The 8158-nt window shown below is 47.7% G+C and overlaps 1 long non-coding RNA gene across 1 annotated transcript in view; it reads right to left on the bottom strand.

Annotated features, from left to right (window-relative positions):
• Positions 1 to 4251: 4251 nt before the first annotated feature.
• Positions 4252 to 8158, bottom strand: part of LOC103582170 — a 9654-nt gene continuing 5747 nt past the window's right edge. The window contains exons 2-4 of the long non-coding RNA XR_549731.1: positions 7810 to 7854; positions 6584 to 7089; positions 4252 to 4420 (exon numbers count right to left, since the gene is read on the bottom strand). This is a non-coding gene — a long non-coding RNA (uncharacterized LOC103582170). The remainder of the gene's footprint in view (positions 4421 to 6583; positions 7090 to 7809; positions 7855 to 8158) is intronic.

The following is an 8158-nucleotide window of genomic DNA, read 5'->3' as shown; positions in this document are numbered from 1 at the left end:
CTTTGCCACACACCATGACTCCAATAGCGAACAAATGCTACACAATTATCGAAAGGATGAGGAAACTTCTGTTTCATGATGGTGGACAGAACTTAGAGGTTTACCTCCTTTTCTGTCCTGCCAAATCCCACTGAAATGACATTGGCGATGTGTAAAAGGGAACAAATCTGTAACAGATTGGAATGGGGGCAGGAAGGGACGGGCTTATACCAACTACTGCACTTTCACCCCCTAGTTCTTTATTCCTCAATAAGAACAACCAAATCTCACCAGATATTTGAGATTTAGTGTAAAAGAGATAATCAGACCAATTGAGCCCAGAGGAAATCTGAGAATAGAATAGAACTTTCGAGAAGTTAAAATATTGCTTCGTCCTGCTGAACCTGCTGCTGAAATCCACCCAAAAGCTGTGTCAGGGAATTCCCATGAGAGATTTCCCCAAACCATCCTGGGATGGGGCCGGTTGAGATTCCAAAAAAGATGCGCTAAATGCCAGGGGTCAGTGCAAAGCGTCAGGGGAACTTACATCAGAGTGCAGCAGCGTATCCTCCGACTGACAGTGAGAGAAAAGTGTTGTCCACACCGAGGGGTCAGGTTGTGGACTTCATATGAGAGTCTCAGGAATTCGGCTCAGGACCATGGCCAGTTTCTTTAAGTGTCTTACAAAACCTAGATACCTTGATCAGTGCTTGGGAATGTTCAAGTTCCCAGGTTTGTTTGCAGCCTGCTGAGCAGAACATGGAGCCGGCCAGGTCCCAGAGGGGTCAAGGCACTCTGATTTTTGGTGAGGACAGAGAAAGAAAGTGGAGGAAACTGGGGGACCCTCCAAATATGAAAGTAGTATTATTCATAAGAGCAAATACCAAGTTGTCAAGGATGTGAGGCAGCTGGAATGCTGATACTCACCTGGTAGGAATGCAAAATGGCACAATCTCTTTTGAAAACAGGTTGGCAGCTTCTTAAAATAAACATAAACATACCACATGACCCAGGAGTTCCACTCCACACAGAGACTTGTGTGGAAATATTTACAGCAGCTTTATTCATAATTGCCCCAATTGGAAATAGCCCAAGCGTCGACTGGAATATACCTCAGCAACAAAAACGAACTGGGGCCAGCCTGTGGCTCACTCGGGAGAGTGCGGTGCTGATAACACCAAGGCCACGGGTTCGGATCCCATATAGGGATGGCCGGATTGCTCACTGGGTGAGCATGGTGCTGACAACACCAAGTCAAGGGTTAAGATCCCCTTACCGGTCATCTTTAAAAAAAAAAAAAAAGAACTACCAATGCATGTGACCACGTGGGTGAATCTAAAAAGGACTAACTGAAGTACAGTCAGACACAAAATAGTACGAAGCACATGATTGCATTTTTATTAAATTCTGTAAAAAGCAGAATTACAGAGATAGAACATAGACCACTGGTATCCAGGGCATAGTTGTAGGGAAGAGAATGACTGCAAAGGGACATGAGGGAACTTTGTGGGGTGATGAAATTGTCATTTTTTTTTTTTTTCGCAGCTGTTTGGTATAGGGATGGAACCCTGGACCTTGGTGTTATCAGCACCATGCTCTAAACAACTGAGCCAAATGGTTGGCACTGTCCTATACGATTTTTTTTTTTTTTTTTTTTCTTTTCTGGCTGCTGGCTAGTACAGTGATTTGAACACATGAACTTGGGGTCATAAGGCTTTACTCTAATCAACTAAGCTAAACAGTCATTTCTTAATAATAAAGGACAAAGCAGTCAGGAGAACGTAACAATCGTCAATGTGCAGATACCTAGTGACAGACCTCCAAAGTACATGAAGCGAATCCTGCCAGGAATGCAGAACTAGACAGACCCACATTTAGAGGTTGAGATCTGAACATTCTCCTCTCAGTAGCAGGAAGAGCAAGTGGACAGAAAATCTGTTAGGAGTTAGAGGTGATAATTGTTTGTTTTCTTTTGGCAGCTGACTGGTACAGGAATTGAACCCTGGACCTTAGTGTTATCAGCACCATGCTCTATCCAGCTGAGCTAACCAACCAGCCCTGATGGCTAATATTATGCTTCAACTTGACTGATTTGGTCAAATATTATTCTGAGTGTTTCTGTGAAGGTGTTTTTGGATGAAATTAACATTTGACAGACTGAGTGAAGCAGATTGCCCTCCTCAACGTGGTGGGCCTCGTCCAATCCACTGAAGGCCTGAATCAATCAGAAATGTTGATCAGCAAGTAAGGGGGACCTCCTCCTGCCTGACTGCCTTAAGCTGGGATACCGGTCTTTCCTGCCTTCAGACTGAAACCAAAACATCTGCTCGTCCTGTGTCTTAGCCTGCTGGCCTTCAGACTGGAACTCACACCATCAGCTGTTCTGTGTCTCCAGCTTGCCAACTCCCCTGCAGATCTTGGGATTTCTCAGCCTCCATAACTGTAATTTCTTATAACAAACCCGTTCATGTATATATATCTGTCTGTCCACACATGCCAACACCCCCCACTGGTTTTGTTTCTCTGGAGAACCCTTTATAACATAGAAGATCTGAACTACACTGTTAAACAACTTGACCTCACTGATATTTATAGAACACTCCACCCAACAACAGCAGAACACAAATTCTTTTCAAGTGCACATGGAACATTCACCAAGATAGACCATGTTCAGGGCCATAGTACAGGTCTCAATAAAAGGATCAAAATTATTTTAAAATATGGTGGAAAAAAATAGAACATTGGGTAGAAGAGCCAGAAGTTAGAAAAAACAAAACAAAACCCTACAACGCAAAGCAAAGACACTAGAAGATAGACTATATGAGTGAAAAATTAAGAGAAAAAGACAAGGATGTACGAAATCTACTAGAAGTTCCAGAAAGAGAATAGAAAATCAGGGGCTGCGGTGTGAAAGGAAAGAAATAAAAGAACAAGTTCCCACGTGTCTGTTACATAATGTTTCTAAAGTTTTTTGTTGGTGGTGGTAAACCTAAATTCTTTTTTTTTTTTTAATAATATGACCGGTAAGGGGATCTTAACCCTTGACTTGGTGATGTCAGCACCACGCTCAGCCAGTGAGCGAACCGGCCATCCCTATGTGGGATCCGAACCCGGGGCCTTGGTGTTATCAGCACCGCACTCTCCTGAGTGAGCCACGGGCCGGCCCTAAACCTAAATTCTTATAAAAATTTGGGATTACTTGGAATCCACCCTGCCTATTGGAAAATTAAACAAAAGAACTCACAGCCTTTGATTTTCTGGGTCAGCGCTAAATGCCAGGGGTCAGTGCAAAGCGTCAGGGGAACTTACATCAGAGTGCAGCAGCGTATCCTCCGACTGACAGTGAGAGAAAAGTGTTGTCCACACCGAGGGGTCAGGGTGTGGACTTCATATGAGGGTCTCAGGAATTCGGCTCAGGACCATGGCCAGTTTCTTTAAGTGTCTTACAACAACCTAGATACCTTGATCAGTGCTTGGGAATGTTCAAGTTCCCAGGTTTGTTTGCAGCCTGCTGAGCAGAACATGGAGCCGGCCAGGTCCCAGAGGGGTCAAGGCACTCTGATTTTTGGTGAGGACAGAGAAAGAAAGTGGAGGAAACTGGGGGACACTCCAAATATGAAAGTAGCAGTGCGGCCCGGTGCCTGGTTTCACACATTTTACTGAAATCAGAGCAGCTGCTGCAGTATCTTCTGGAAACTGACCCTGGAGTCCTGTCGTCTCCACCCCTCTGCCTGGTCCATACTGCAATTCTTTCTTCTCCCTTTGATGAATTGGCCTCATTACATGACTTAATGCGGAATGTCAAGGTGGAAGCATCCAGGGACCGCACGGTCTAGAAGACGACAGGGGAGATTCGAAATGGGAAGACTCGTCCCTTCTGTTCAGTGACACTAGATAGAGATGTGTGTTGCAGATCTTTCAAGATGGAAGGAAAATCTTAACAGTTATTTCTGGGAAGGGGTGGCTGTGAATAATCTTATTATTTATCCAAATAAATGAGCTAATACTTATAATGTGCTTAGGACAGATGTTTAAACTGCTATAAAAACAATTTGTTATGTTAAATAAATCTTTTTTCTAATTTTCCTACAATAAACATAGATAATGAATAACAAAGGTAATTTCTAAAATACTTCTGGCTCCATTAAAGTCAACAGAAAAAGAGGTTTTTTTTTTTTTTGAAACCAACAAGATTTGATGGCTAATGACCCAGGGACCTGAGCCCAAGGAAAGAGCTAGAAATGACCTCCACATGCCAAGAGCATGCTTGGCTGAGCACGAGGAAGTAAATGCATAGGATGTTCTGGGCAGGCCCAAGAGGCCTGGTTTACAGGAGGACGGAATACACCCTTCTCAAACTGGACTCACACAGAGAGGTCGTGACCTGATTTTCTGAGTCAAATCTTTATTTGACAAAGTTCCTTCCTGATAATGCAGCCATGTGAGAGGAGCAAGCAGGTGCCCAGCACCCAGCCTCCAAAAGCATCTCCAGCCAGGAAATAAGGAGCAAAGAAGTGCCCCCCAACCGCTGCTGCTTTAGTGTCATGAAGGAGGCGGCATGTGGAGGGCTGACCACAGGGCTCCTCCCAGATGGTTGTGAGTCCCCACAGCAGCAGCAGGAACTGGACCTGGAAGCTGGTGAACCTAACAGCTCTGGGTATAGGCTGCTGCAAGCCGGACAGGAAGGAGGGGCCCAGAGGCCAAGGCTCCCAGTGGCTGTGCTCCTCGGTCCCGACTTCCGTAGGGCCTCAGACTGTCAGGGGCCCCAGGCTCAGGCTCAGCTCAGAGCCATAGGCTGGCTCCATTTCCACTGAAGTCCAAAGCTGGCCCAGCTAGGAGGGACAGCCACTCACAGAAAAGGGATATCATTGCCCCTCAAAATGGGCTGTGATTTGTTCCAAAGTCCTTCCTTTGGTTTCAGGGACATACAACAAGGTGAAAAGGACACTGCAGGTACAGAAGGCAGAGGAGAGACAGAAGGCGCAGTGAGGCCTGAGGACCTCTACAGAGAGAGAGGAAAAGCCATGTGGGGACGAGGGAAAATGACAGGAGGCCCCCACGGGATCATGAGCTGAGGCCACCCAAACCCTGGGCGTGAACCCGAGCCCACCAGACCCACGGCTACAACCATTCTGTCTCCATCCAGCTCTGGATTTCAGGAAGGTGGAGGACAGGCTAGTACACAGTCCTGCTGCCTGGCCTCAGCAGTGTCCACAGTATCAATGATTTGTGAATGGGGAAACTGAGGCTCACAGCAATGAAGTGAATGCCCCAAGGTCAGAGAACCAGTATCAAGTGATAGCTGGGCTCCCGCTCCTGGGTCCAACCCCAGGACCCACAGACCCACCTTGCTGGCCCACACAGGGTTGAGTATAAAGTCCTCACAGCACTTATCACTGCTTTGTGATCACGTGTTTACTTCGCTCCTTCCCCAATGGACATGACCTCCTCTAGGCAGCAGGCACTTGGTGTTTGCAGTAGCTGAATGCCTCACACTTCACAGGCAAACTGCTGCACTTAGACTGTTTATAGCTTGGTCAGGCACATGGAGAAGCTTATGTAGACAGGATGCTCCAGTGAGCCCAGAGTGCCAGACAGCCCTCTGAGCCATGGACAAACCAGTTCCTGGCCTCTGGTTGGTGGGCTCCCTCCTCATGAGTGTGCAGATTTCACGTCCTGGACTTTTTAAAGAAATTTTTATTGCCAGAGGAGCCCATTTTTATAAGCAAAGAGCCATCAGCCTGATTACTAGGGTCCATCTCTTGTCCTCTCTTCATTCACTCCTCAGATCCGTGACTCTTGTCAAATCCTGGGTGGCTCTAATGCTGCCAATTTGGAAAAATGTTTTAAACAGCCCTTGGTTTTTCTATTCCAGGCTGAGAAGCAAGAAACTTTAGGGCAAAAAAGATGACAGAAAAAAACACAGTTAGAAGCTCATAGAGCTTACACATTAGTATAACATGAAACACCAGCCAGATCCAACTAACACAAGGTACTCAGCCTGATTCTGTGAGGGAGACAGGGGAAGAGAGCAAGGGTTCAAGAGCCAAAGAACTCTCAAGTTCAAAGCAGTGCACCTTCCTAGCCTCAGTTTCCTTCTTTGAAAGGCAAGAATAAGAGGCAGCCGGTGGCTCACTTGGGAGAGAGTGATGCTGATAACACCAAGGCCAAGACGAGATACAATAAAATGGAGTCATCTGGATGAAAGGCACAGGTAAATTACCTTCTCACACATTAAAGTTTTCATGAACAATGTCACATGTAACGTGTCTACCTCCCAGCCCTTGTACTGGAGGGGCTCAGAGTCTTCCCAGATCTGAGATTTCACATGTCAGCAGCATGATGCCCTGGATATCCCACCTGTTCCTTCTTCTTTAGAACTGTCAATTTCCTCGCTCCCTGATAGTTGACTTGCTACGAGTTTATGATTTGTCTTTCCACCTAGCAAGTAGCTTCCCTGAGGGCAGGAACTGTGGCTGGCTATCTCTGTCACTGCCCCCTCACCATGCTCAGCATGTAGAAGTACCCAATAAACCACGCTGGCCAAATCCCTGATTGACTATTATATTGTTCCCTTGGGGAGGGGGGTGCAACTGGCCAANATGTGAGAGGAGCAACCAGGTGCCCAGCACCCAGCCTCCAAAAGCATCTCCAGCCAGGAAATGAGGAGTGAAGAAGTGCCCCCCAACCCCTGCTGCTTTAGTGTCATGAAGGAGGCGGCATGTGGAGGGCTGACCACAGGGCTCCTCCCAGATGGTCGTGAGTCCCCACAGCAGCAGCAGGAACTGGACCCGGAGGCTGGTGAACCTTACAGCTCTGGGTATAGGCTGCTGCAAGCTGGACAGGAAGGAGGGACCCGGAGGCCAAGGCTCCCAGTGGCTGTGCTCCTGGTTCTGGACTTCCCTAGGGCCTGGGACTGTCAGGGGCCCCAAGCTCAGGCTCAGCTCAGAGCCAAAGGCTGGTTCCATTCCCCATGAAGTCCAAAGCTGGCCCAGCTAGGAGGAACAGCCACTCACACAAAAGGGATATCATCGCCCCTCAAAATGCGCTGTGATTTGTTCCAAACTCCTTCCTTTGGTTTCAGGGACATACAACAAGGTGAAAAGGACACTGCAGGTACAGAAGGCAGAGGAGAGACAGAAGGCTCAGTAAGGCCTGAGGACCTCCTGCAGAGAGAGAGGACAGGGCACGTGGGGACGAGGGAAAAGGGCAGGAGGCCCCCATGGGATCACGAGCGTGGCTACCCCACCCAACCCCTGCGTGTAGACCCGAATCCACCAGGCCCATGGCTACACCCGTTCTCTCTCAATCCAGCTTTGGAGCTCAAGAAAGTGGAGGACAGGCTGGCAGGCAGTCCTGCTACCTGGGCTCAGCATTGTCCACAGTGTCAATGCTGTGTGAATGGGGAAAGTCAGGCTCACAGCAATGAAGTGAATGCGCCAAGGTCAGAGAACCACTATCAAGAGACACGTGGCATTATACTCCTCTGTCTATCTACGTATCGATCCCATTTAATTCTCACAGTATCTCTTTAAGAAAGTAGAACTACTGACGTCTTCACTTCACAGATGAAGAAACTGAGATGTAAGAGTCTAAGGGAGTTTCCCAAGTCATGAAGCCTGTGAGAGGCAGAGCCAGGATGGGATCCAGGGCTGTCCAACCCCAACGCCTGCCCTCCTAACTGCGAAACCACCTGCTGCAGGCCCGAAGGGTGGGAGCCAGAGAGAAGGGACGTGGCTACGCCAGCAAGGTGGCTCCTAGAAGTCCCACGTGGTTTCAAACGAGCAAACATGCAGTGAGCAATTCTTTGAGAATGGAGACCCATCTTACCTTTTTCTGTAGAACTTTGCATGTTGCAAAAGCCCCAAATGGAATCTAAGATAAGATAAAAAAATGTAAGTATCTCCCCTTCTGCCAGTTAATTTGTTCTCTGAGCAGCATTCATGTGAGGGAGTAATGGGCAGGAGGTAAACGAGAGCAAAATGCTCATGGGGAGAAAGTGCTAAGTCTGGGGAGGAATGTTGCTGGGGACGTGGTCAGCTCTCCCTTCAAGTAGCTGGCAGAAGACTGCCCTGCTCTGCCCTGTCCAATACATCCTATCCCCATGGTGAACCCTATCAGACGCTGCAGAATGCCAGACTCTTCCAGTTCCCTAGGGATCGGTGCGCACACGTTCCAT

Source organism: Galeopterus variegatus, unplaced genomic scaffold (assembly GCF_000696425.1).
Source record: "Galeopterus variegatus unplaced genomic scaffold, G_variegatus-3.0.2 Scaffold15159, whole genome shotgun sequence".
NCBI lineage: Eukaryota > Metazoa > Chordata > Mammalia > Dermoptera > Cynocephalidae > Galeopterus > Galeopterus variegatus.
Note: the sequence above shows the minus strand (reverse complement) of the source record. Positions and strands in the feature narration are given on the sequence as shown.